Consider the following 25,405-nt stretch of genomic DNA (forward strand, 5'->3'; position numbering starts at 1 on the left):
AAAACATCAGGTGGCAGGAGGCTGTTCTCCGACCCACAGTGCTATGGGTCAGGCCATGCAGGACCTCCCACACCCTCCAAAGGCATTCAGGATACCAAGGAAATAGCGTTTCATGGAACCTTCCTCTGTTTCTCCCTCTCAGAGGGTTTTTTGTTGGTTTTTTTTTTTAGCTGCTTAAGCCTTAAATAAAATGCCCAGCTAGCTGGAGCTTGTTACTTCAGGCACAGCTTCATTTGCTGGGGTTTTGACAGAGCTCAGGCAGAATTATTCTAGCTTTCATGGATTGTGGCTAAACTCCTTGCATAGTTTGTCCTCCAGCAGTTCCCAGATGTCTCAGCTGGCACCTCCCTCACATAAATTTCTGGGGAAGAAAGATGTAAAAAAAGCTGTCAGTTATCTGGCTGGAATCTTTTTCTTGCTGCAGCATTGTAACAGTGTCAATAAATACTGAGGAAAACTGGCATCAGCTCCAATTTTCAATCCAAGTGCCAGGACAGGTCCAGTACTGATTCCCTGGTGATATGCAAACTTTGCTAACAGGTGCCCTCAGTGTTTTTGTGCTCTGCTCTGGTCTGCTCCTTTTTACACCCATTTTTCCTCCAAGACCTTGAAGGTTTCCCAGAAGCTACATTTGCTTCTGTGCTGCTGGCAGCCAGTGCACCGACAATCACGTTTGAACAGCAGGTTTCTGATAAATGCTACTTATTCACAGATCCAGTTGCCAAAAGCTGTTTGTTTTATTAATTCTGTGGGAAATTGTCTTGATCATTTGCCCAGATCTATTCAGTACTTAAACTGTGAAATCGATTTTAATAAGATTTAAGGGATGCATCATATAACTCGTCATACATCCCTGAATATATCTGGTTCCTGGACAAGGTAAATCTGGCCGATGTGTGGCTAATATTTAGCTTGATATCCAGACTGTGCATTTATGAACCAGAGTGCAAAGTATCTTTAGCTTTTACAGATTCAGCTAAGAACCAAACTGTGAAGTTGAGCATTAAAACTGGTTAAAACTTTTGGTAGATCAGCTGGAGAGATCCATACCACACTGACACTTGAATTGGTCTTGTGCCTCCAGATGCATTTTATTCTAGAGGTATCTGAGGTTTTCTGCAAGACTGTTTCCACCTTTCATCTTCCTGTGCTAATCAAAGTGGCTTCTCTGGGTTGCCCATGTGCAAGAGATCATAGAATCATACAATTGTTAAGGTTGGAAAAGACTACTAAGATCACCTAGTCCAACCATCAACGCATCACCCATGCCCACTAAATCACGTCCCTCAGCGTCAAGTGCTTGGTGCCCCGTGCTAACCAAGGACCCTACAGGATTGCTTCAGAGACACAGAGTTGTCCCATGGTTTTTGGTCTGACATTTTTGTCCTCACTTTCATTAGCCACATGCTTGGACCTTCAGCTGCTGAAGCTAGTGACTGCCCTCTGCTTCACTTGGGGCATTGCCCATCATAGCCCAGTCTTGATGTCTGGCTTACTCCCCTGCTATCTAGACACTTCCCCGTTGAAACAGTTTTCTTAGAAAAGGGTCTGCATTTCCATGCTGCCCAGCTGAGAAGCTGAAGCTGCCTTTGAAGGTAGTTCTGGATGAGAGATGCTGACAAAGATTGCACTCGTTACAAGGCACAACTGAGAGGGCTTAGTCAGGGGAAGGCACTCAGCTACAATCTTAATTATTTTCTGTTATCTCTGTAGTCTTTGTGTTTGCAGGCTCTCCTGGATTCCACAGTTTACTTCGGTTTGTATGTGCTTCCTCCACAAATATGATCAGCAGGAACATATTTTTTTTTGGAACTGGCAAGCTGGCTACTGCAAGAAGGCAGCAGATGCATATGGGCTTTCTTTTACCAGTGGCTTTTGTAAGTGATCGGTCACAGTTTTCCCAAGACTGTCTCAAATGAGCATCATTCCCTCTATTAATGATTTGATTTCAAGGTGAGCTCATGGGCATGGCAAGTCCCCAGCACAGTAATTACTTGGGATGCGTAGAAGCAATGAGAGCTCCTGGAAAATTTGATAGAGTGCTCATTATATCAGAAAGGTTTTTAATGATTTCTTTCTGTTCAAAGATGAAGGAACAAAGTAAAGCATATGTTCCACATATATTCTGAGTGCTTGTGAATAAATATTCCTTGCATGAGGGGCCTCATGCTTGCACTTATAAGAAGCATCTCAACCCTCACAGGAGATCTGGCTTAGTCAAAGTCAGACAAGTGGTGGCACTTCTGTTGTGGCACTGCCTGAGTTCTGTATGTCTCTGCTGTCAGAGACTCAGTTTCCCACTCTTCGTCTCTCGACATCAACAGACTATCAATCTTTTTTGAACATTTCCTGTGCCAACTATCAATCCTTCAATCAAAAACATTTCTTTCTTTCTTTTTTTTTTTCCCCAATGCCCTTCCTGGTCTTTCTGCAATATACACAGCTGCAGCGTACAGTGAACCCTTGTTCATGCCAGTAGATCACCAATTCATCAGTAGATCACCAGTACAAATGTGGATGTGCTTCCAGGATAAAGGGCAAGATGATCTTCTTACTCCAGGTGAAGATGATTTGTTATTGACTGTTTTAAAACAAAACAAACTTTTCCCCACAAAGAACGCAAACCCTGGGATATTTCTGTGGCTCTTTTTACATTTTTAGGTTTTTTTTTGCTGCTAAATTGAGTTGAGAATACAAGTGCACAGAAACTTAGTTAAGAAAGCCCATATCAGATTCCTATCATTTAAATGGAACAGTTCATATCATCGCATACTGTCAGGAATTGAGCCAGTACTTCCATATAAATTTTGAATTGAAATAAATGTATTCCAATAATATTATGAAAGCTAAACCACAGAGGTGCTGGGACATGATGAATTTATTATGATACAATGTGTACTTTTAATATGAAAATAACCTCTAAGATTTGTGAATTTTAACACATTTTTGCATTATAACAATAAATTATTCATAAATAATTTCACTTAAAGATTTGACACTTCATAAAGCATAATTTCCAGTAATACAAGCATACTGAGAGGACCTTATCTTTGAAGAGAAGTGTACATAGTCATATGTTGATATTACAAAATCAAAAGTCTTTCATTATAGTAGAATCAAGTATTTGCAGTCAAGAAGAAAGATTTCTGCAGCAGAGAAATAGGTATTTAAAAATTAATAAATATCTTTCTGAGTCATCTGAAATCTGAATGAAGTGTTCCTAAATTTGCCCTGTGTTTTAAAATGATAAGGAATATATTTGTTGCATATCAAATAATTCAAGATCTGGTTTCTAAGCCCCTTTTGAATGTCAATAGAGCTCCTCCCCTGCCTGAAGACATTTGGAGATGTGCGATAATCTAGCCACTACACATCTTCATTCCCCACAAACCTAACTTTGATGTGATAGCTGGTGTCTTCTTCATGGCATTTGGAAAATGGTAAGACCATTGGTAAGAGGTCCACCCTTGGTCTTCTCTACCTCTGTCAGGGTGCGCTGCCGGGCTGAACAGCCTGATCTGCACTAGGGCTGAGCTCATTTTGCTGCTGCCAGAGAACTGCAGCAACTCCATTTATCTCAAGGCAATTTGGGAATATTGAGCATCTTCTGAAAAATCAAGCTGCTTGTATCCAATGTGTATGCATAGGCTTGGACAGTTGGCCCAGAGTGCTTGACCGTTTTATTCGCCTGCACCTAATCTCATGCCACCGGTGAGTCTGTGTCAGTGAGCAGTGCAATTGCATGAGCCAATGCAGATTTGTGCTAGAACAGCTACGGAAGGAAACACCTGGATACCACTATTTCCAGAGAGCCACTTTAATACCATCTATGTTTTCTTGTAAACTACAGATGGACTGTGATTTTTAAGAGAGTTTCTTTTTCCCAGGCAACAGTATTTAAAATGCTGCTTATAACAGCACTTGCTTGTCCATTGCCATAAAGCACATTATTGATCAATAGACTAACATGTCACTCATGTCCTAGTACAGTTTCACATGTATAGACATTTCTGTTCCATTGTCTTCTAACAAGCTTGGGTAATTGCAGCACTACCTCCGAAGATCTAAAAAGTGACATGAACAGCATGTTACGGCCACATGAAGCCTGTTCATTGTGAAGTGCAGAGCTCTGGCGCAGCAGGAAAGAGCAGACCCTAATGAGGCACCCATTCATGTGCTGGGGAGGAACAGCTCCCCAAAGGCAGGAAGTGGCATCCTTATGGCCAACAGATTTGCAGTTATTTGGGTAACCTACTCATGAATAATACATCTTTCTTCCTTTCTTTGAGACTGTGTAGTGTTTTCCAGTGCATAAACACTACATCTTTTGTCTCTTCTTCGCTCACCTTTAATTTGCTTCTCTAAAAATCACAGTGTTGGGGACTACTTTTCCTCAGTCTCTTTTTCTCCAATAAATAACGCTAATATGCATTTTAACACTTCAGACAGATTCTTATTTTTAAAAGTAATTTAAAAGTCACCAATGTCATCCTACACAAAAAGACATTTAGCACACTGGTCTGCCTTATTAGCATACATATTTTTTAGAAGTTGAAAATTTAAATTCCCACAAAAATTAAACACTGGATGTCGTTTTCTTTGTGAATGTTTCACCTTACTTAGGAACTAATCCATGTAGAACAGATGGGGCCAAATTTGGCTTTCATTTGCATCAGCCTCCCTCAATTTAATTCAACAACAGCAGCTCATAGCACAGTTATAAGAGAACTCTCTTTAAGGAGCTTCTGGAACATCACAGTTCCATAGTGAAAAAAGGCAAATGAATTCTTCCAAATCTCTTCAGTAAGACATACAGTAAAATCAAACAATTTAGGGAGCATATGGCGGTGTCACTTACACAAAACATGTTATCACCAGCACAGTATGAAGACAGGATGGATAATGTCACAAACCAGGGAAACACAGCAAATAACTCAGAGTGTAATGGTTGTGCAAGGAAGAGCACCGAGAACAAAGAAATCAGCCACAGAGACCCAGCAAGCCAAGGCAGGATGAGCACAGAGCAACAGAGCTCATGCAGACAGGGAAGACTTCTGCCACAACATGCACTCTAATTTTAAACAGCAAGCAGTTTTTTATGTCTGTTTAACATGAACACATAATTTCTACCACTGTGTGTCCATGTCTATGCATCTATGCATCTATCTATCTATCTATCTATCTATCTATCAATCTATATGTGAAATTATCACAACATATTAAAAATGTAACTCAGTTTTTAACAAAAATATTCCTTGACAACTAAAAGTCGTGAAACAAATTCATGTAACATAGCCACATTTATGGGGATGATTTCTGAACATACAACCTACAAGCAGCTGAACATGTGCATTTTCTCGATGTTTTCTGGGCCTTGCTGCTCGATGCTTCAGGCTTGTCTGTGTTTAAAGACAGAGTAGCCGAGGAAAAAGCATAGGATCAGTGGAGGAACAGAAAGAATGCTAGAGGCTTGGCACACGAAGGCTGGGAAAATCTGGCAGATTGAGGATATCTACAGTTCTGGCCTCGAAAAAACACTGAATTCCCAAGGGTACAAAACAAAACAAATGAAAAAAAGTCCCGTGATCTCTGTGTGATCAGACTTTAACCTTACTCCATGGGAAGCTGATGAGCGCTGACCTGGCCCCTGGGCCCCTCATGCCTGAGCACCAGGAGCTCTACAAGCCCACAGCAGGGAAGTACTGTCTCTGCCGTGGGGTGAGGGAACCACTACATGCAGCAAGACTTCTCCATTTCTACTAAAGGGAAATACTGTGGAGAAATTGCTCCTGGGAAGAATATATTCCTGGTGGCCAAGAGCATGGGAGCCAGGCCCGTACACAACTTGCCAGCCAATGGCAAATATCTTTATTCAGTGCTGGCTGGCAGCATCTGCCTCACCTCCAGCCAGAAAACCCTTAGTCCCTGTGCTCACACATCCAGGAAATCAGGCACATGTACCGTCCCCTTCCACCTGCCCAAGGCTGACTTTCAGATGGCCTGGCCAGTGGCTTTGGGATTGGTTTAAGTGAAAACATGCTTCCCCCATTACTCCCAGCTCCCCTTTGCCAGGTTTTGAGTTATTCCTGTCTATTGCACCAGAGCACAGATTATTAGTCGATGTGTCAGCCTGTAATTTGTTTCACAATGTGAGCCCATATGCCTGAGTGGTTTTGTTCCCCTTTCTTTCAACAAAGCCCGTCCATTCTTTAATTCAATTACAGCCCTTTTTAGCTGGCTTCTTCACAGATCTCCAGCAAGCCCTTCCAACTGCTTTGCAGATGATAAGGATATCACATCCCCCAAATCCTTGAATTCAATTTTCATGCAAGTTACAAAGACAAGGGAGCCACATCCAGATCCTATGAAGAGCTGAGCTCTTGTTCTACTCCAGAAAACCGCCATCACTTCCGAGGAATGAAATGCTCCTCAGCATGTCCTCAGCACTTCACAGGACCCCACAATTAAGTTATTTCCCAAAGGCCACCAAGTGAACCAGAAATGGAGCCAAGAATTTAACACAGCTTCCTGGATCCATCCCCTGCTTGCCATGAGCACAAAACCATGCTCTGTTTACACAGTGCACTGAGGTTGTAGGGTTGCTTAATAACGTTCCATTCCTAATTCATTTTTTCCTCGCTCTCCTTTTCTCAGCCCCACCACAAGTATTACTTTCCCTGTCAAAGCTGCATGTTTTCTACAAGGCCCAGTGGGATTGTGACAAGCACTGTCCAGATCTAGGCCCAGTGGGGCTGCCTGTGCCAACATCCCCCTCACCCACAAGTAAGACATCACCTCCTCCTTCAGCCTCTTTCTGTCTTCCTCCTGCACTTTGCAGCGGATCTGTCTGGGGTCATGCTCCAGCAGAGAGGAGGCTTTCAGGAAAAGATGACAGCCTTCTCATCTCTTTGCAATAAGGACCTCCTAAAAACTGAGTCCAGGTCCAAGACTGGGGGCTATTCTTAGCGAAAGTCTTATCTCCTCCATCAAAACAAGGGAAAAGTCCCTCAGCCTGGCATCTTCCTTTAGCAGGATCTGCTCCCTGGTGGAGGCTGAGGTTCTGGGCTGGGGAGAGATTTAATGTTTTGCAGTCCAGAAACTGGGTTGGGAGTGGCATCAGCTGTAATAGCCTAGGACCAAGCAACACAAGGGAACACTGCTGAGCTGCTGTTTACACCATTTCTGCTTCCACCTCTACAGCACAGAGCCTCTCCTTCCCATGTCTGCCAATGGATCTGACACTGAGTACCTCAGATTCTCAGAGGAACTTATCTCTGGTAAATTTGAATTTTCCCTCCTATGGCTGCTTATCCACTATTGCAAGATCCCTGCTTCTGACACAACGCTAGCAGCATGATTCCACTCAAATGAAAATGAATCTGTCACTTTTTTCAATGTTCACAGTCTGCAGCAGTGCTGTACATGTCTACACTGAAGTCCCCTTTGGCACCCACGGCATTGCTGACCATGCCATGGGGTGGTCATCTCTTCTTAGGGAGCATGACCTGTGGTACTACTGGTCCTCAATGCGTTGTGTTGGCTGCACAACCTTGTGCAGGTTTTGTATACTGTTACAGGCTTGCATTACCTCGGGTCTGCTACCAGGAGCAAGGTCTCAGAGCTGCCCATTCTCTCTGAGCTTTGCTGCAGCTGGACAATTTCCTCTCAGGCTACATTTTAATTATCTTGTCAAGGATTCAGCCTTTACTATGGTTTTGCTCTTCTCTAGGCTTAGCCCAGTGTCCTACCAAGAGTTCAGCATTTCCCCAAAATTGCACGTTGATTCATTGGGTCAGTCAGGTGCTTCTCTGTGTTCTCATCGTTCTTTTGGCTTGCTACTTAAAACATGCTGCTCATATCATGGACTGCCTGTACTACTCAGATTACTGTAACATAGTTTCATTTTCTCAAATTAACTGGAAACTTTCACAATCACCAATTGCTTCATTAGGAGAAGCAATGGTCAAAAATAAAACTAGTTTGGCTTAGTTATCTTTATTTTGCTACCCACTTCTTGCAGTTACAGACCAAATCATGGTGTAAACTCTCTCTGGTAGCTCTTTACATTTCCAGAGAATTTCATTTTTGGAAGGCAGAAAGACATTGTGCTTCCTTTCAGGGAGTATTCTCATTTTCTTCAATCCTGAATGGTTCAGCAATTACTCCAGACCAAGAAGGCTGGTCTCCAAAACTCAGTTACAATTGGTCACAGATTCAGGCACGACACAAGGAGAACTGCTGCAGCTCTACCTAGCTGTTGCATGGGCCACTTGGGAGTATGGTCCTCTTGGAGACCCTAGAAATGCAATGAAACCTGACAAACAGAGAGATTAACACTGTTATCAGTCACAGGGAGGAACACAGGACCTTTCTCACAGATTAAATACAAAACAGTATGTAGAAATTAGTAGGTTTTATATATTTTGTTGTTTCCTGCTCCTCCGGGTAGAGGGAGGAAAGAGGGAAAAAAAGTAATTTCCACGGAGGATATGCCAATATTCATAATACCATATTTCAAAGAATCTTCGTAGGTGTCAATAAATGCACGGATGAGAAAAAATTCAATGCCAAGTGACAGCCCCAAATCCATAGATAGTTCTCCCCTCCTCCTTCAGGAAAATAAAAAATAGTACACACTGTACATCAATCTGTTTCTTGGAAACCTGGCATATTGCACACCCAGGGTTGGCTCTGATGCTTCCATAGCAGCCAGACTCTTGCTAGCATAAGGACTGGTTGCTGAGGATGGCATCAGGCTTTTTTCCATGGCAATGCAGACCACTTCTGCTCAGCCATCTGTCTAATCCATCACCTTTTAAATTTCACTGCTGTTCTTGCCCATGCAATTCTGACATTTCATATGTGAGCATGCTGCATACAAATCCCCAGTCCAGGATTTCTTTGTAAAATTCCAGGTGTTGTTCAGAGATTTTATTTAAATGAGGGAAGACGCATATTATCATCTCAGTGACAATTATAAGAAGTTGCTTTTTTTTTGCACTGACTTAGCCACAGCAATTTTATTTGAGATTACTTAAGATACCAAAAATGACAGGCTTACTGAAATGTATTCTTATTTTCTTATAGGCACCACTCAAATAATCATCATTTCTGCTCCTGGATGCTGAGGAGTTATGTAATAAAAGTAATTAACTAGAATTTCTATGGTATTTTCATGTCACAGGTATGTTCTACAAGCTGTACAAGAAAATAAATGGAAACACCACGATTTCGAGGTGTTTTATAACCATTGTCAGTGCTACACAGAAAATAAGGAATGATAACCTACCTAAATGAAATACTTTGGGATGCAGGCAGATATAGAACCGCAATTTTCTTGTGAAAATTTGGGGATTTGCTCCAAGCTTCTGTTCTTGAAATCATGGGATTAGGAAGTTTTACTTGAAATGCCTTTATTCTGATCTGTAAAGTTATATGGAAAAGCTTTAACATGGGAAACTTAGAGGCTCGAAACTAAATGTAAGCAAACCCTGCTACTATGAATTTAAGGCAGTGGTATGATTTGAGAGGGAAGAGGAGGCTGGTACCTTGGCTTTCAGTACACGCTTTCAGCAGGCACGTTTCTGACATTATGCTGACTGCAACTTGTCACAGTGACAAGATGCAGCCTCCATTAATTAACAGAGGCCTGGCACTTTCTACTCACACGTCTTTCAGCGATCTGTGCTTTCAAAGAAGAATTCTGAGTCTGATCTTTACTCTGAGTGGTGAATCATGGAGTACCTGAAACCTGGGAGTGTAAAATACGTGACTTATCTCTTACAGCCTGTGGCCATATTATTATTATTAATTATTATTTTCTGTACTGATTGTTCACATTAAGCTTCTGATCTTCTAGATGTGTTTGAAAGGCCTTCTGGGCCCTCAAGAAGCAAAATGTTCCCTAGATCTGCTGTAGCTGGGGTTTATGTGTGTCAGGATATATGGGAACATCCGTCCAAGCTTATCACGGATGTGAAATTGCAGAGGATCCATTTAGCTATAATAATTTTGGATGTTTCCATCCAGAATTAAACTAGTTCAGTTTGAGCAAGTTCACTTTGTTTTTGAAGGAGTTAAATAAAGTTGTGTTATAGCCACTTGAGTTGACAATGGGAGTCCAATAAAGGGAATAGTGTGGACTTAAATTACTTTTGTTCCCTCTTTATGAAGAATGGTCCTCAGTGTGATGACCTACATGGAAACCCATGCTCTTCCACAGCTCTTTCCCAGTCTCAGAACTCATTTTCCCCTCCATCCTGGAAAAAGCAGTAAACAGACACAGCACTTGAATGCAGAAAAGGAACATCTCACTTTCCTGCATCCCACCAGCTGACTCAGTGGTTAAAGAAGATCTGTCAGTTTGCTCAAGACAGGAACACTGCTTGTCTTGCAGGAAGTTCAGTGCCCAGCCCTACTGCAACCCTCACCATCTTGGACGTTTTTTGTGGGCAGGGCCCTGATGCCATCACATCATTTACAGTCCTCTGGTTTCACACAGAGGATGTGCTAGCTTTTCACATTTTAACCATTTGAGTTTAATGGCGTTATTCCTGATGAAACCAGGACAAAGCAAAAGGAGTCGCAGAGGTGACCAGGATTTGCAGAAATACTGTCCCATTGTGCTTTACTTGTAAATGCTAGTCACGCTTCAGAAAAATGCAGTAAGTTATGGCTGATCCAGCAGAAAGAGAGAAAAAGATAGCAAGCAAAGGCTGTCTTCTCTCCAAGCTGCTGGCCAGGCACGTGTTTTGTTTATTTGTATCAGGACCATGAAGCAAAATAAATGGGGATTTTTTTTTGTTTGCTTGCTTCTTCCTTTCTACACGTAAAGAATGCCTTGGCACCAGGGTTTGATGCGAAGAGAAAAAAGTAAGTCAACACAATTTGGATGATTAATTCTATGCAAGCAACATTTGCTTAAACTAGTTGGCTTAAAAATTCTGAGGGTATTGCTTATCATTTATAATTATCTAACACTGTAATGCCTTCTTCCTTACTGCACTTGTTATTAGAATTAAACTGGGATCTGAAACTTCAGCACTGAGCCATTTTAAGGGGAGATAGAAGAGTTGCATGTGATTTTTTTTTTATTCGTGGTCCAGACCAAACCTGCAAAGACCCTATTCTGACATTCCCATTTAAAATGAACTGACATCCTGCAAAAGCAAGACATGTTAATTTAATATTTTTCAATCGGAACCTGAACCACAGCCTCCATTTGACCTTGACTCTAAACCTTTAAAGCTTCCTTCCCTCAGCCCATCTCTATGCACTGCACGTCTACGCAGTATCTCTCCAGCCACAATTCTGTTTTTGTGTCACATTTATTATGCTTTTCCAGCAAATTACCTTTTTTCTTCCCTATCTATAAAAGGGTCAGAAAAGAGAATTACCATGCATAGGAAATCAGCATCATTTCCTTTCGCATTTGCAGCCAGCTGCCAAGCACAACACCTCTCACTGCGGCAAGGCATCCTTCCCTACCCTTCCCAGACCCTCCCAGGACTGCTCCAAAGAAAGAAGAGAAGCAGCTAATGAGAAAATATTCAGGAGACTGGGGAGAATGCCAGGCGTGGAATTGTGTTGTTTTCTGCGCCGAACAGCAGAGGGGAGCAGCAGAACAGTGTCTGTCCAGCTGCACAAGAGCTGCACGGTCCAGCCACCGGAGAAGCCCCCAGACTGGCTCCCTGGTGCTGGGGAGATGCTAAAACCTCTTTTGCATTAAATATGGTTAGTTGATGGCTATGGGGTGAGTGAACCTCTCTGGCATCAAACCACATGTCTTCAAGATGGTGCTATGTGGGTTGCCTGCTGTTTAGACTGTGCTACACTCTCAGTGTTCCAGACCTGAGATATCAAAGTGCCTAACTCCCACAGATTTTGTGTTGGACAGTATTTCCCCATTATAAATCTGTATAAGCAAATGACATAGCCAGTTATATTCAACCTATCCCAAACTAGTGTACAAGAGATTGTGGAAATAAGTTCATGCTCTGAAAGTATACAGTATCATTACTTGAACATTCACACCTTGCTTTGTGTGTGGAATCTATATACTTCATGTAGCTGGTGCTATGAGAAATGTTGGAGCTGACCCACTGAAACAGGACAGAGGCCTTTGGGATGGGCTCTTAACTTGGGCGATAGGCTGTGAATGCAAGGTGTTAGAAGCACTCAGCCTGGAAAATTCTCATGGCAAGGGCTTGCACTGATAACACAAATGATGAGGAGACATTTTAAGAAGGGTTGAGACTGCAAATATCAGTTGCCTCCCAGGTGATAGATATACAAAGCCTGGAAAAGTGGCTGCCCTGGAGGTTATCTGGTCTTCATGTGGACCAGCACATAGATCTCTTATCTGCCTGATGAATAGCCTTGGCATGACCCCAAAGCCATGTATCATTTGTCAGCAGATAATCTCAGAAGTGTAACAGCCTTGCAGGCTACCCAGAAGTGGGTCTGGCTATATCCAAAGCAGGGTCTGCCACATGGCTGCATCCACTGCACATCGTAGTACCTCCATGATTGCAGTAAAACACATGGGGTTTCTTTCCCTGTTCCCATAAGTTTGGAGACATGGTACCAGCACTACCCCTGCTTCTATGGAATGGGCTCCTTCAGGCACAGGTCCTGAGATACAACAGCTCTACAGAACAGATATGTGTTTGTAGAAGATGCTCAACAAAAATTTTAAACACACGGGGTTGAATATGGAACAGAAAAAGAGCCAAGGTGAATGGCATTTCCAGGAGTTAAGACATATTACAGAAGGTACAGCAATTTTTTTTGGAAGTCCAATTTAGGGAACTCATTGGAGGATGCTTGCTGGAAAGGCTGTTTTGAGATTCCCAGCTGGGCATAATCCACCAACTGATGTGCTTTTTTATTAAAAAATAAGGCAATTAAAGAGCAAAAAGAGAGAGAGGGGGGGAGAACTGCACTGGTCTTCCCATGGTGGGCAATATTTTCTTTCCAAACTGGAATAATTTGTTTAACAGAGAAGGGAACTCTACACTAAAATCAAGCCTGATTTCATTGACTCAAACCTCTCATTTTTTTTTCTTTCTCCTGCAGTCTTGTTGGCTTCCTACACAATTATAGCATTAATATCAAATAAAACCTTGCATACATGATTTCAAGATACACTTGTGAACTTTGGAAGAAATAAACATTTTTTACTACAGTGAAGTGTCATGGCAGCAAACATGAAAAGCCCCAGACCTGCTGGTAACAGTAGCTATGAACTAAAGCCAGTGCAAACTGCCTTAGCATTAAGGTTGTTGCTTCTGTCGTGGAAAAGGAATGTCAAAGCAGATTGCAGCAACAAGACGAATTGAACAGAGCAGTAAAACGATCCACAAAATTAATAGCTCACTGTACTATTTCCACCATGCTAATTATCTACATTAATTCACCTTGGAAGGATAAATGTATGGGGGCTGCCAAGGGATGCTGTCAGAAGCAGGGAGAGGGAAGAAGAAGAGAGGGCATGCTCGTGGCTGAAGTGGGGTGAGCATACACGCTGGGTGGAAAGTGTTGCTTCATTACACATTACAACAGCTATGACACAGAGGGGGACTCAGTTATGGAAATGGTAACTAAAAAGAGGATTGGGACAAAATTCTGGAAGGAATCCAGCTAGAGAAAGAAGTGAACAGAACCCAAGCAAAGTGGGAATGTGAGAAAAAGGCCTTTCCTTTGTGGGTACCTGTTCCTAGGCACTACATGTTCCCAGCATGGGAGCACATTTGCTATAGGGTTGTTAATGCAAACAAAGATGGCACATAGCACTATTTTTTACAAAAATCATAGAATCACCAAGGTCGGAAAAGACCTACTAGATCATCCAGTCCAACCGTCCACCTATCACCAATAGTTCTTACTAAACCATGTCCCTCAACACAACGTCTAAACATTCCTTGAACACCTCCAGGGTTGGTGACTCCACCACCTCTCTGGGCAGCCTATTCCAGAGCCTGAACACTCTTTCAGAAAAGTAATGTTTCCTAACGTCCAGCCTGAATCTCCCTTGGCGCAACTTGAGGCCATTCCCTCTTGTCCTATCACTAGTTACACAAGAGAAGAGGCCGATCCCCAGCTCACTACAACCTCCCTTCAAGTAGTTATAGAGAGTGATAAGGTCTCCCCTGAGCCTCCTCTTCTCCAGACTGAACAATCCCAGCTCCCTCAGCTGCTTCTCATAAGGCCTGTGCTCCAAAGCCCTCACCAGCTTCATTGCCCTTCTCTGAATACAATCCAGGGCCTTGATGTCTTTCTTGCAGTGAGGGGCCCAAATTGGACACAGTATTCAAGGTGTGGCCTCACCAGGGCTGAGTACAGAGGGAGAATGACTTCCCTACTCCTGCTGGCAACACTATTTCTGATACAAGCCAGGATGCCGTTGGCCTTCTTGGCCACCTGGGCACACTGCTGGCTCATGCTCAGCCAAGCATCAACCAACACTTCCAGGGCTGTTTCTTTCACATAGCCTTCTAGTGACGCTGCCCCAAGCCTGTAGCACTGCCTGGGGTTGTTGTGGCCAAAGTGCAGAACCCGGCACTTGGTCTTGTTGAGCCTCGTCCCATTGGCTTCAGCCCAGCAATCCAGACTGTCCAGATCTCTCTGTAGGACCTTGCTACCCCCAGGCAGATCGACACTTCCTGCCAGCTTGGTGTCATCTGCAAATTTATTGAGGGTGCACTCAATGCCCTCATCCAGGTCATCAGTAAAGATATTGAACAGCACAGGCCCCAGTACTGACCCCTGGGGAACACCACTCGTGACCGGTCGCCAGCTGGATTTAACTCCATTCACCACCACTTTCTGGGCCCGGCCCTCCAGCCAGCTCCTTACCCAGCAAAGAGTGTACCTGTCCAAGCCATGGGCTGCCAGCTTCTCCAGGAGAATACTGTGGGAGACAGTGTCAAAGGCTTTGCTGAAGTCAAGGTAGACCACATCAACAGCCTTTCCCTCATCCACCAAGCGGATCACTAGGTCACAGAAGGAGACCAGGTTGGTCAGGCAGGACCTGCTTTTCATGAACCCATGCTGGCTAGGCCTGATCCCCCAGCTGTCCTGCACATGCTGTGTGATCTCCCTCAAGACAATCTGCTCCATAACCTTCCCTGGCACCAAGGTCAGGCTGACAGGCCTGTAGTTCCCTGGATTCTTCTTACGACCCTTCTTGTAGATGGGAGTCACACTGGCAAGTCTACAGTCTTCTGGGACCTCTCCAATTGACCAGGAACACTGATAGATGATGGAAAGAGGCTTGGCTATCACCTCTGCCAGTTCCCTCAGCACTCTCGGATGGATCTTATCTGGCCCCATGGACTTGTGGCAGTCCAGGTGGAATAGTAGGTCTCTGAATGTTTCCTCCTGAATTGTGGGGGGTTTATTCTGCTCCCCATCCAAGACTTCCAGGTCAGAGAGTAGAGTACCCTGAGTATAACTGGCCTGGCTTTTAAAGACAGGCGTGAAGAAGGCACTGAGAACCTCAGCCATTTCCTTATCCTCAGTGGTCACGTTCCCAGCCGCATCCAGTAAAGAATGGAGATATAATACATCTCTACAATATGTAGGATATCCTCCTAAGTATTATATATACTGAATACTTTGTCATCTGCCACTGTACTGCTGACATTCTTGAAGTCAAATATAATTTGTGATGCTATCATATTAGCCATACATAAAGATGTACAACATGATCACAGAAAATAAGTATTGACATTTGACCAGGATAATTGGTCACAGTGAAGGATTTTTAATGATCATAAGTAGACACAACCTCTGCTTTATAGCTTAGCTAAAAGGTCCTTATGAAACCAAACAGCCTATAATTACCATTATAACAGCCCCTACCAGGGAAATCATGTTACTCTCTATGCCCTATGGCAGAGTGCCAGCTCTTCCAGAGAACAAAGCATAATCACCTTCTTTCTCCACAAATGGAAAATAAAATTCAACTAAAGGAGATGGAAAGCTGAAAGGAAAAGGAAAATTGAAAGATTTAAGGAGAGAGGAGAGACAGAAGGGAAGAGAGGAAAATGAATACTGAGAAGTATGTCTCACTTCCTTCTATTTTGGTGTGTTGTGGCCCAATTTTGAGTTGCAGTGTTGCGTAAATTCCCTGTCCTTTTCCTACCCTCTGTGAAACTGTGAGGACAGCCTGGTGGGTGCTGCCAAAAGAGGCTCCCATCTCTGTTTTTACTTGTACTGAGCTGCTGTACGCAGTTGTTTTTTCCCTTAGCAGATCTTTTACAGAAGGGGTGTATGTTGGCTTTGCTGCTTTCAGCAAAAAGAACATCCAAAATCCATAACCACACAATAACATCTGGGCGAGGTTTAGCCAGCCACAGATCTGGGAATAGATTTCAAACAAAGGCAGCAGGTTTTCCCTCACATATAACTTTTACATTTATTTTTGTATTTACAATTCTCAGAAATAGTTCAGTGGAGAGTCATGTGAATAAAGAATAGTGAGCCCACATGGAGCCCAGGGTGCAAAGCAAAGGGGGTGAGATTTGTTTGAATTTTTAATGTAATAAAAGCATTTTCATTACTAATATGTAGGAAGCTGCTGCTTCCCTCAGAGGGCCCCATGCTGGGTAATGATGCTATTCACGTGCCAGGGATAAATGGGGAGATGGTCTTCTAAGGCTGTCTGCTCTTATTTTAAGAGCTGATCTAAGGCAATATTGAAAATTCAAACTGATCCAAAAGATGAGATTAGATGACAGTAATGCTATTTCAGCCAATATTGCTCTCCTCAAAATACATCTTACTGGTAGGATGGATGCCTGCAGAGCACTGCTGAAGAAATAAGAAATACTTTTTCTGGTCCCTTCCTACAGCACGTGATACTTCAGCAACACTGCAACAGCAATGCACCAAGAGAGCAAGAAGCATGCTACGTCTAGCTCACTCCAGGGAGACAACAAATGTGGCTGTCATGGAGGACGAAACTGAGTTTGGGTAACCACACTTCAGGCAACCACTAGTTTTGGCCTCTTTCAACTGAAAAACTTCCTTGTGTCCCAAAAATGTTTGACATTCTCTTTTTGTTTTCTGTTTTTGACATTTTGTTTTTGGTTGGTTCTTTTTTTGGATGTTTTTGATGAATCTCTTTCCCATTCCAGTATTAGTTTTGCATTTCTAGTACCAAGAAAGCACAGCGTAGACCTCTACCAGGCTTAAGGAGTAATGCAGCCATATAGGACTCTAGAGAATGTCCCTTGATTGCTTCATTTGCTGCACTGTACCATGGGCAAAAAACCAAAAATATGTACTCGGATATGGTTACGGTTCATGAAGGCACCAGGCTGCTGCAGAGAAATCTACAGCAATTCAGCAGCAGAACCAGGATTAGATGTATGTCAAGGCTGATGTATTTCTCCGTTGATGCCTGGGAATTTTTCAAGACACATTCCAGTGAGTCCTTTTGAAAACCAAGTCAGAATTTGAAAATACTTCCTTTTATTGGCTTCCAAACAAAAGCCATCGTGTCTTCCCCATGCTGCAAGTGTTTAGGAAATCCACTCCACATCTGGACAATTAAACTGTCTGGAGATGTTCCAACTCTGGGCTTTGAAGAAAACACTTTAAATGTTGAAAGAAAGCACTGATAAGCCAAAAATAGGAAGATGGGTGGATTCTATCAGACGAAATCTTTCATAAATCCAAGATCATGTACATATGTATTTAATTGCAGAAGCAGTTTCTATTCTGCTTTGAATTTCATTAATCTAAAACACTTTTATTGCTCCTTGCATTTACACTGTAGAGATTCTACCACATGTGCTTTTTTGTTGTTGTTTTTTTAATTAATAGGATTTCAAACTGCTGAGATAACTTCCCAGAAAGATAATTGTTGGCCTGTGCCACTGCATAATGTATTCTATCAGTTTATCTTCGAAAGGCTTTAAGAAATAGCATGATGTTTCAGAGCTTTCCTCCCTGTGGGAAATGACTATGCCCCATATCCCTTCCTGTCCCCTTTCTAAATTGCTCTTTTGGCTGCTCGGTTTTACTGGAGGTTTGTGAGAGCTTGCTGTGGTGAGAACGTTTTTCCACTCTGTTCAGTGTGAAATTCCAGGTACAGTATTATGTCACATCAGATCTTTGTGAAAAAATGTATCTTGGCTCCAAGAGAAAAGATTAATGGAAAAATCACTCTAAACCTGCCAGGAAAATATTTTTGCCCCTTCAGCATGAAAACAAAGTGTAGAGTCAGCTGAGGGATCTAAGGATTAAAGGAAAAGTAATGTTCCCAGCTTTTCTTACCTCTGTCCCTGAATTGTCTGAATGCTCTTGGAGGACACAGCACAGAATACAGAAAAACAACTTTGTTAATTCTCATATAACAAGGCCCTTTATTATTGATGATTCACTTTGGAATAAATGTTAGGACTGCTTTTACCAGCAGTGCTATTTTCAGCAATTATCTCTTGCAAAAAAAGCTTAAAAAATAACTCAATAATAAAAGGTATGTGTTTGGCTCCTGAGCCACTCTGTCCTTTATCTGTCTAGCAGTCACAGGAAGCTTCTAATGCTAAGTGAAAGCAATGAATTACAGCACAGGCAAGCCGACATCCTTACTGTCATATTTTATTAAACTGGCTACAGTGCATTAAACTTCAGAAAAGACAAATAAATAAGGGGGAGGAAAAGGGGGAAAAGGGCTGACACAGTGAATTTGTTGTTTTTACACACAACTAGCAAGTGCTTGATCAGAAGAGTGTTTTGCATTGAGGGACACTGGAGTGATAAGGCAGCAATCTCATCCCTCCTAGTCCACATGTGCCAGTTGTCACCTTTAGGCAGCAAAAACCTCCTGGTGTCTCCAACAGTTTGTCCCCAAAGAATCACAGAATCATAAAGGCTGGAAAACACCACTAAGATCATCTAGTCCAACCACCAATCCATTCCCACCTTGCCCACTAACCATGTCCCTCAGTGCCACATCTCCACGGTTCTTGAACACCTCCAGGAAAGGTGCCTCCACCACCATCCTGGGCAGCCTGTGCCAGTGCATCACCAGAGAACAGTGTCCCCCAAGTGTTATGGTCCCCTCTCTGCTACGCAGCCATAGGGTGGAGGACAAACATCCCTATGACTCGGCAATGCCTTGGGAATGTTTTTGCGACCTTTCATTGTTAGTAAGGTACACACAACTGGTTTTGGAGGGATAAGGGAAGAACCAACACTGAGAGAGAGGCAGACAGCCTCTAGAGTCTCTCAGAGGCAGGGAAGTGCAAATACCCTGCCTGACTGGCCAGAATAAAACAAAGGATCCCTTCCAGTGCTTACTGAAAGCCACAAGAACCTGAACACCTAATTGAAGGAGAATTTGATAAGTGCCCAATGTGGAGCTGACCGAAGAAAAATGAATTGTAGGAGGAAGATGTTCTTTTTTTTTCCAGAGAACATGAATGCTAAAACGTGTGATGCAGAAGGCAACATAGAGCCAGTAGGCTCGATACACCAACAGGTTAAGAAAGAATCCAAGAAAGTAGCCTTGAATGTTGTTTTTCTCTTCTGAATGTGTCCTTACGCTTAGTGGCAGTGAACTGGGGGAGCAAGCAGGGGTCGGACATGAGAAACATTATCCCAAACCAAGGAGATACCCATGTTAGCAAGTCCTATACTTCTGATCAATCCAGTGAAAAATATATATATAAATATCATGGCAAAAGTGTGAACAATTCAATTAGATAAATTACTTCCACATTTAATCAGCCAAGACTAAGCTATATTTATTAGTGAATGCACAACTTCTGGCAATTTAAGAAGGCTGCTTATGTCATTGTCTTCTCCAATGCTAATAAAACACTACTACATTGTCACTATGGAATCTGACAAGACTGTTGTGTGGAACAGGACTCAAAAATGATGAATTTTAACCAAACTTGGATGTACAGGGAACATTTTTTCATAATTGAATTAGAGTGTTTTCTGCAATCTGTTGATCTGGTTCCATTGCTGAACTCTTAACGAGGTCTTTTCATGCTTTTTGGCTTCTCAGACACCCAGAGAAGAGCAATGCATGTAACAGACACTTTGGGCTTACCTCAAATCAAAAGCATGGTTTTAAAGTAGTCTGAATTCTAAAATATTGATTTTTGCCATAGAAGTTAATAGCCATCGTGTTTTGTCTTTGTTCAAACATAAGGTTTTGTTCAGCCTTACATGAAATAATTCATTTTGGAAGTGAAGGAGTTGGCAGATTCTTCAAGATGTTCTTTAGGTTTAAAAACTAAACTTGTTTCAAAATAACAAATGGATTTTAAGAGGAAATGCTAGCACTAAACACTTAGATTTCTTTAGCAGCAGCTCAGAAAGCTCATTCTATAAACTGACAAACTCAAATATTGTTTTGTTTGCCTTGAATCTGCATTTTTGATAGTATTTGACCAAAAAATACAGAAATGGCACCAAGATTTATAAACATGAGCAAGCTTTTAAAACAGAATTTAAGTCAAAGAAATTCAGCATTAATGAGAAAAACCCTAAGCTTCTCCTTCCTCAACTCCATCACTTGCTTCCATTTTATTTGTAATAGAAACAGAGTAATTTAACAAATTTTTAAGCTAAATTAAGCCTCAGTAATTCAAAAATTCTACTGAGTAGTGAAGCGATGCTGTAATTGACAGATCTGTCTCCATTTAAATTAGCTCTTGGGAGGATTAGTTATGTGGGGATTAAATCCTTTCATATCTGACCCAAATAAAAAATATATATATTAACTCTGTAAGTCAGCTGGTTTAAAACAGACTTTGATCACCTGGGTGACTTGTCTGTACTTCTGACTGCTTGGAGTGCCACATTAAAAATGAATGCCTTGCTCTTCTCTTTGACTTGAGCCTAAAAACACAACATGAGCCTTGTAACCCCAAACAAATGAAAAGACTCTTGCTCTAAATCCATGCAGGTACATATCCTGTATCATCTGCAAATGAATACTTATCATCTTTCGTTTTTCTTGATTTATTGGGAAGTTAAAATGCAGGATTCATGATTAAAAAAAAAAAAAGAGTAAAGGCAGCATATTCCAGGGTGGTCCTAATCTTCTCATCTTGAATTTATATTTTTATATCTCAGGGATGGAACATATGGGCAGAGAGGAATGTCATGCAGGCAGAGTATTAGGAACAGACAGCATAGCATAAAGCAAGCAACCTTCATGAAACTAATTTACTATGTGCTAAACTGGATCAAATTCCTATAAATGTGATGTTAAACACTTACGTATGGCCGTATAGTTTTATGGAACAGGATTAAGAAATGATGTAAATTTCCACGCATAAAATTTTGGCTAATCAAAATCTGTTGGCAAGTTAACCATTTTCAATTTGAATGAACAGTCCACATTACCACTTTGTATCCAGAAAAGACCATGTCTTCATATAGACCCCCTGAAAACTGTATAATTTTTTTTCCTGACTTAAAGAATTTCCCTGCACCACCACCATACCATTTATTTCCATATATTTTATAATATAAAAATATTTTTTTAGTCAGAACAGACCTTATATATGAAATACAAACACATAATCAATGTTCCCTAACTTCTGACTTATTAGCTGAAAAAATCTGTCAAAAAGATCCTGCAGTCAAGGAATGTTTATGTTTAAAAAGGAATGCCAGATCTGACAAGATGTGCAGATTCTGGAGAACGTTTTATAGCAGCATATAGCAGGTTATAGCAGTTTCTGAACTTAGATGTGGAGACTGCAGCATCACCTAAGTCTTCAATAATGTGCTTCAAATGGAGAAAAACACATGGTGCAGCACAGCTCTGGCTCTGCTGTGCCCTCCTGTCTTCACAAGACTCAGCCTTCAGCTGTAAGTCTGTGACTGGAATTATTTACTGGAATTTTAGTACCTCGTCTATTCCAGCCAGAAGAACTGGAGATGAACAGAGACATCAGCAGGCTAATTCCCTCTATGTGCAACCATATTCAAGGTTTTTATTGCAGGCAGGAAGTTTTGAACCACCCCACTCACAGATCTCAGCACTTTTCAGCCTGCCTTTGGACCACATGCCTTCAGATCCAAGTTCTCCACGTGAGGAGTGACACTTCCAGCCAAGCAGAGCCCCATAATCCATCACTCAGTGAGATTTTCCTCCTCCTAGCAAGAAGGGCTTATCTTCTGTTTGTCCATCTGTCCTTTTTCTTAGATTTACACTTACAGTCCAACTCACAGTTTTCATTCTGGCTCAGTTTTCTATCTGAACACAGGAATGGATGCCTCTAATTGAAAACTGAACCTAAACAATTTATTTTTAAGCAGACCTGGTTGAGAGAAACCATCAACTGGAGAACCAATTCTGAACAATTTAGCCCAACTATGGTAGCTAAAAGATCTTACTTCTGTGCTAGAATTTTTAGGGTTTTTTTTTGCCTTAAGAAAAACAAACCATGGCAACACATTGTGTAGCTAGTAGAAAAATCCCTGGCAACATCCAAGCAAAGGACAACAAGGTAGGAAAAGCAAGGGACCCAGAGATTGTATGATCCCAGTTGTGGCAAGACACTGATGAAACCATTGTCTCTGGGAGTGCTGGCCTGTCATCACACTGCTGGCAGCACCAAGTACAGGGAAAAGGGCAAATGCCACTCTCTGCACTGGAACGTTATTGTTTGAAAGGACTCAGCTGACTAGTTCAGCTCTGGCATCTGAAATATGGGAGCAGAGACACAGTGTCCTACTGCCCTCCTTGGCAGTGCTGCTTTCTGGAAACAACATTGTGAGCAAAATGAGGAATGTTTCTTTGTTCTGGAGGAGGAGGAGGGATGGTGGGAAGAAGGTGGCTCTAAGGAGAACCATATGAGTGGGAAGGAAGAAGTTGTTTAATTTTCTTTACGGTCGAATTAAAAAAGCATGTTACAGAAAACACAGACCATGAAAAGAGCTGTGTGTCTGGGACTACCTTTTTTGACTTGCAGGATGCTCTTCAGCGTGAAGGATGTACTACGGGCAAAAGACTCAGTGTCTTAAAGCTCCACCCACCATTGTTTGGTGACCTACATCCAGTTTGGTTGCATTCCCCTCGTTCTCTGGTCATGAAGGGCGTGCACATACAAGGTGGATGCATTGATAGCTCATTCATTTAAGCCCAGCAATTGGGAAAAGGGAAGTGGCTGGACGTGCAAGGAAAAGTGGTTGCAGCACAGCAGATATTTTCAGCCTGCTCACAAGGAGGCTTCTTCCAGCTTGCAATCAGGAAGGCCAAGCTGAGGAGACGCAGATTGGTTCAGGAGTTCATAGCCTCACTGATTAACTGTCCACTGGGGTAATGCCAGGATGTTTGCTTGCACTATGGGACGTGTTAATTCCCTCCGTCCCTGTAAATATTTTTACTATTGGCAGTTAATGAATTCACTTTGGCCTGGCAACTTATCTGCTAATGCAGTGTGAGCAGTGGGTAGTTGATATTTACCAGTCTGGAATTAAAAATAATTCACAAGTTACATTTTAATGTTGAATCTGAGGTAACCAGTCAACACAAGAGTGTAATTCGTAGGTAAGGACAGATGCAAAATTAATATGATACATTTTTTTTTCCTGTTTATTTCCCTGTGACTTTTCTCATTTTTCTGCTAAAATACTACTCTTCTCATGTTTTCCCTTCTGCACAGAATGGCACCTGCATGCCAAACTCATGGGCAAAACACCCTTCCACAGTTTTTATGCTGATAAACACAGCAAAATGTTCAGCCATACTTGCAGTCTCCCAGGTTGCTATGTTATGTGCAGTCAAAGAAGTGCCGGAAGGTGCAAGCTGTGGCCTGATGGGAACAGAGTGTCCCTAAGCAGCTGACGGCCAGCAGGCTGGGAGCACTTACAGGCGTATGGTAATGTTTCTCCTGTTGGTAAATTTACTTTTCTTGCAACAGAAAGATTTTTGTTTGGCCTACCATAGTAGTTCCTGCATTGTGTCTGATGTTTTTAATGTATTCTTAACTGCCTAGTCATGCAGTAGTACTAACTGCCAAGGGGGAAAGCCCTGGGGATTTATCTGAGTTGGGCTGGATTAAAAATTCTTCTAAGCACAGCATTGCCCATGTGCTTGTGGCTGTGCTGCTAGGGGAATGCAGCAGAGCAAAGCAGCCAAAAAAAATCTCCAGACATCCCCCCTCCAAGTTCCCCAGCCTAGGAGACTCAGTCATATGCTGTGGCTGCTGCACAAGCAGCTCCAAGCAGCAAGGTGGGCAGCAAGGAAGAACAGGATTTGCTATCAAGAGGCCTCTCTCTCAAAAGACAGCAGGCTGTACTCTAATTCCTGCTAAATATCGATATCAGAGAGGTTGTACTGTACAACTGAGAGCCTGACAGCTGTTACTGGGTTTCCTACATCCGTTGCTTTCCTTGCTCTGTTGCCTCCATTAGGAAGCGTATGAAAGATTCGGGGAACAGGTTATGAAGAAGCTTTATTCTTTTTCCTCTAAGACTATCCTAAAGGCAAGTGAAAGATGTGCACTGTGGTGAGCTGACAGTGCTTACACCTGCTCCTAACAACATCCTGGGAGCAGACCTGCAATTTTGACAGCACGAGACTAGGGTTACACAGTGGAAAGGCATGAATCAGTGTTAGTTACCTTGGAGACTGTAAACGGACTGTAAAATACATGATGTGCTTGGCTATCAAAGCAAGAGCAACAAGCCACCATCCATGCAGCATGGATTACTGGCAATTGAATGTAGGTAGGCCATTACTAGTGGCCAGGGAGGCGGAAAGCTTTATAGTCCAGCTTTAATTTGGCTATCAAGAGTTGAGCTAGTGCCTGGGGCAGCAGATAGCAATAGCAGTGATGAATCCCTCTTTATAGCACCCATGCAAGGTTACGGACCACCCATCCCTGCACAGATCCCAGACATGGAATTGCTGGGAGAAGTCAGGAACTCCTTCAGGGACTTCCTTCAGTTATACTCCTTGTCTCACCCAGCTGTGTCACACCACCACCTCCTCTGGGACATACAGACAAACTCCCCTCAGAAAGGCAGGGAAGAAGTGCCCTGGCTCAGAGCTGGCACCGAGCAGTGAGGCAAGCTAGGAGAACATTCCTTCAGGCCAACCTTTCCCACTGGTGTTTGCAAATAAACATCAGGAGAAACTTCTGGTGTATCCCTAAAATGCCATAGAAAGGATGTGCTCTGGAACACCCCAGGGCAGACGCTCTATGCTCATGGCAGAGTTGTGGCTGCTGATGATCTCCCAGTGGAGCAACTCCTTCCCCTCGCTCCTCCAGCTCCTGGGAGTCGCTCAACATTTACAGCAGACTTACTGGTTTGTGTCTCAGTTCCTGCTCTCATGGAACAAATTTTTATTAAGTGTCCAGCAACATCAAAATTTTCCCTTGCTCTCAGGGACAAAAGAGTACACATTTCATCTTGCAGG

The 25,405-nt window shown here is 42.5% G+C and overlaps 1 long non-coding RNA gene across 11 annotated transcripts in view; it reads right to left on the reverse strand.

Moving 5' to 3' along the window:
* The window catches only part of LOC110394024, a 93,419-nt gene that overhangs the window by 21,772 nt on the left and 46,242 nt on the right, over positions 1-25,405 (reverse strand). For 9 of the 11 annotated variants that reach the window (XR_002435332.1, XR_002435330.1, XR_002435331.1 and 6 more), the window contains one exon: positions 9,290-9,423. The exons of 1 other annotated variant lie outside the window; for it this stretch is intronic. This is a non-coding gene — a long non-coding RNA (uncharacterized LOC110394024). Of the gene's footprint in view, positions 1-2,613; positions 8,315-9,289; positions 9,424-25,405 lie in introns of those variants that run through there. One more of the 11 variants, XR_002435336.1, reaches the window with a different exon arrangement.

The sequence above is a fragment of the Numida meleagris genome, chromosome 2 (genome assembly GCF_002078875.1).
Source record: "Numida meleagris isolate 19003 breed g44 Domestic line chromosome 2, NumMel1.0, whole genome shotgun sequence".
NCBI classification, from domain to species: Eukaryota; Metazoa; Chordata; class Aves; order Galliformes; family Numididae; genus Numida; species Numida meleagris.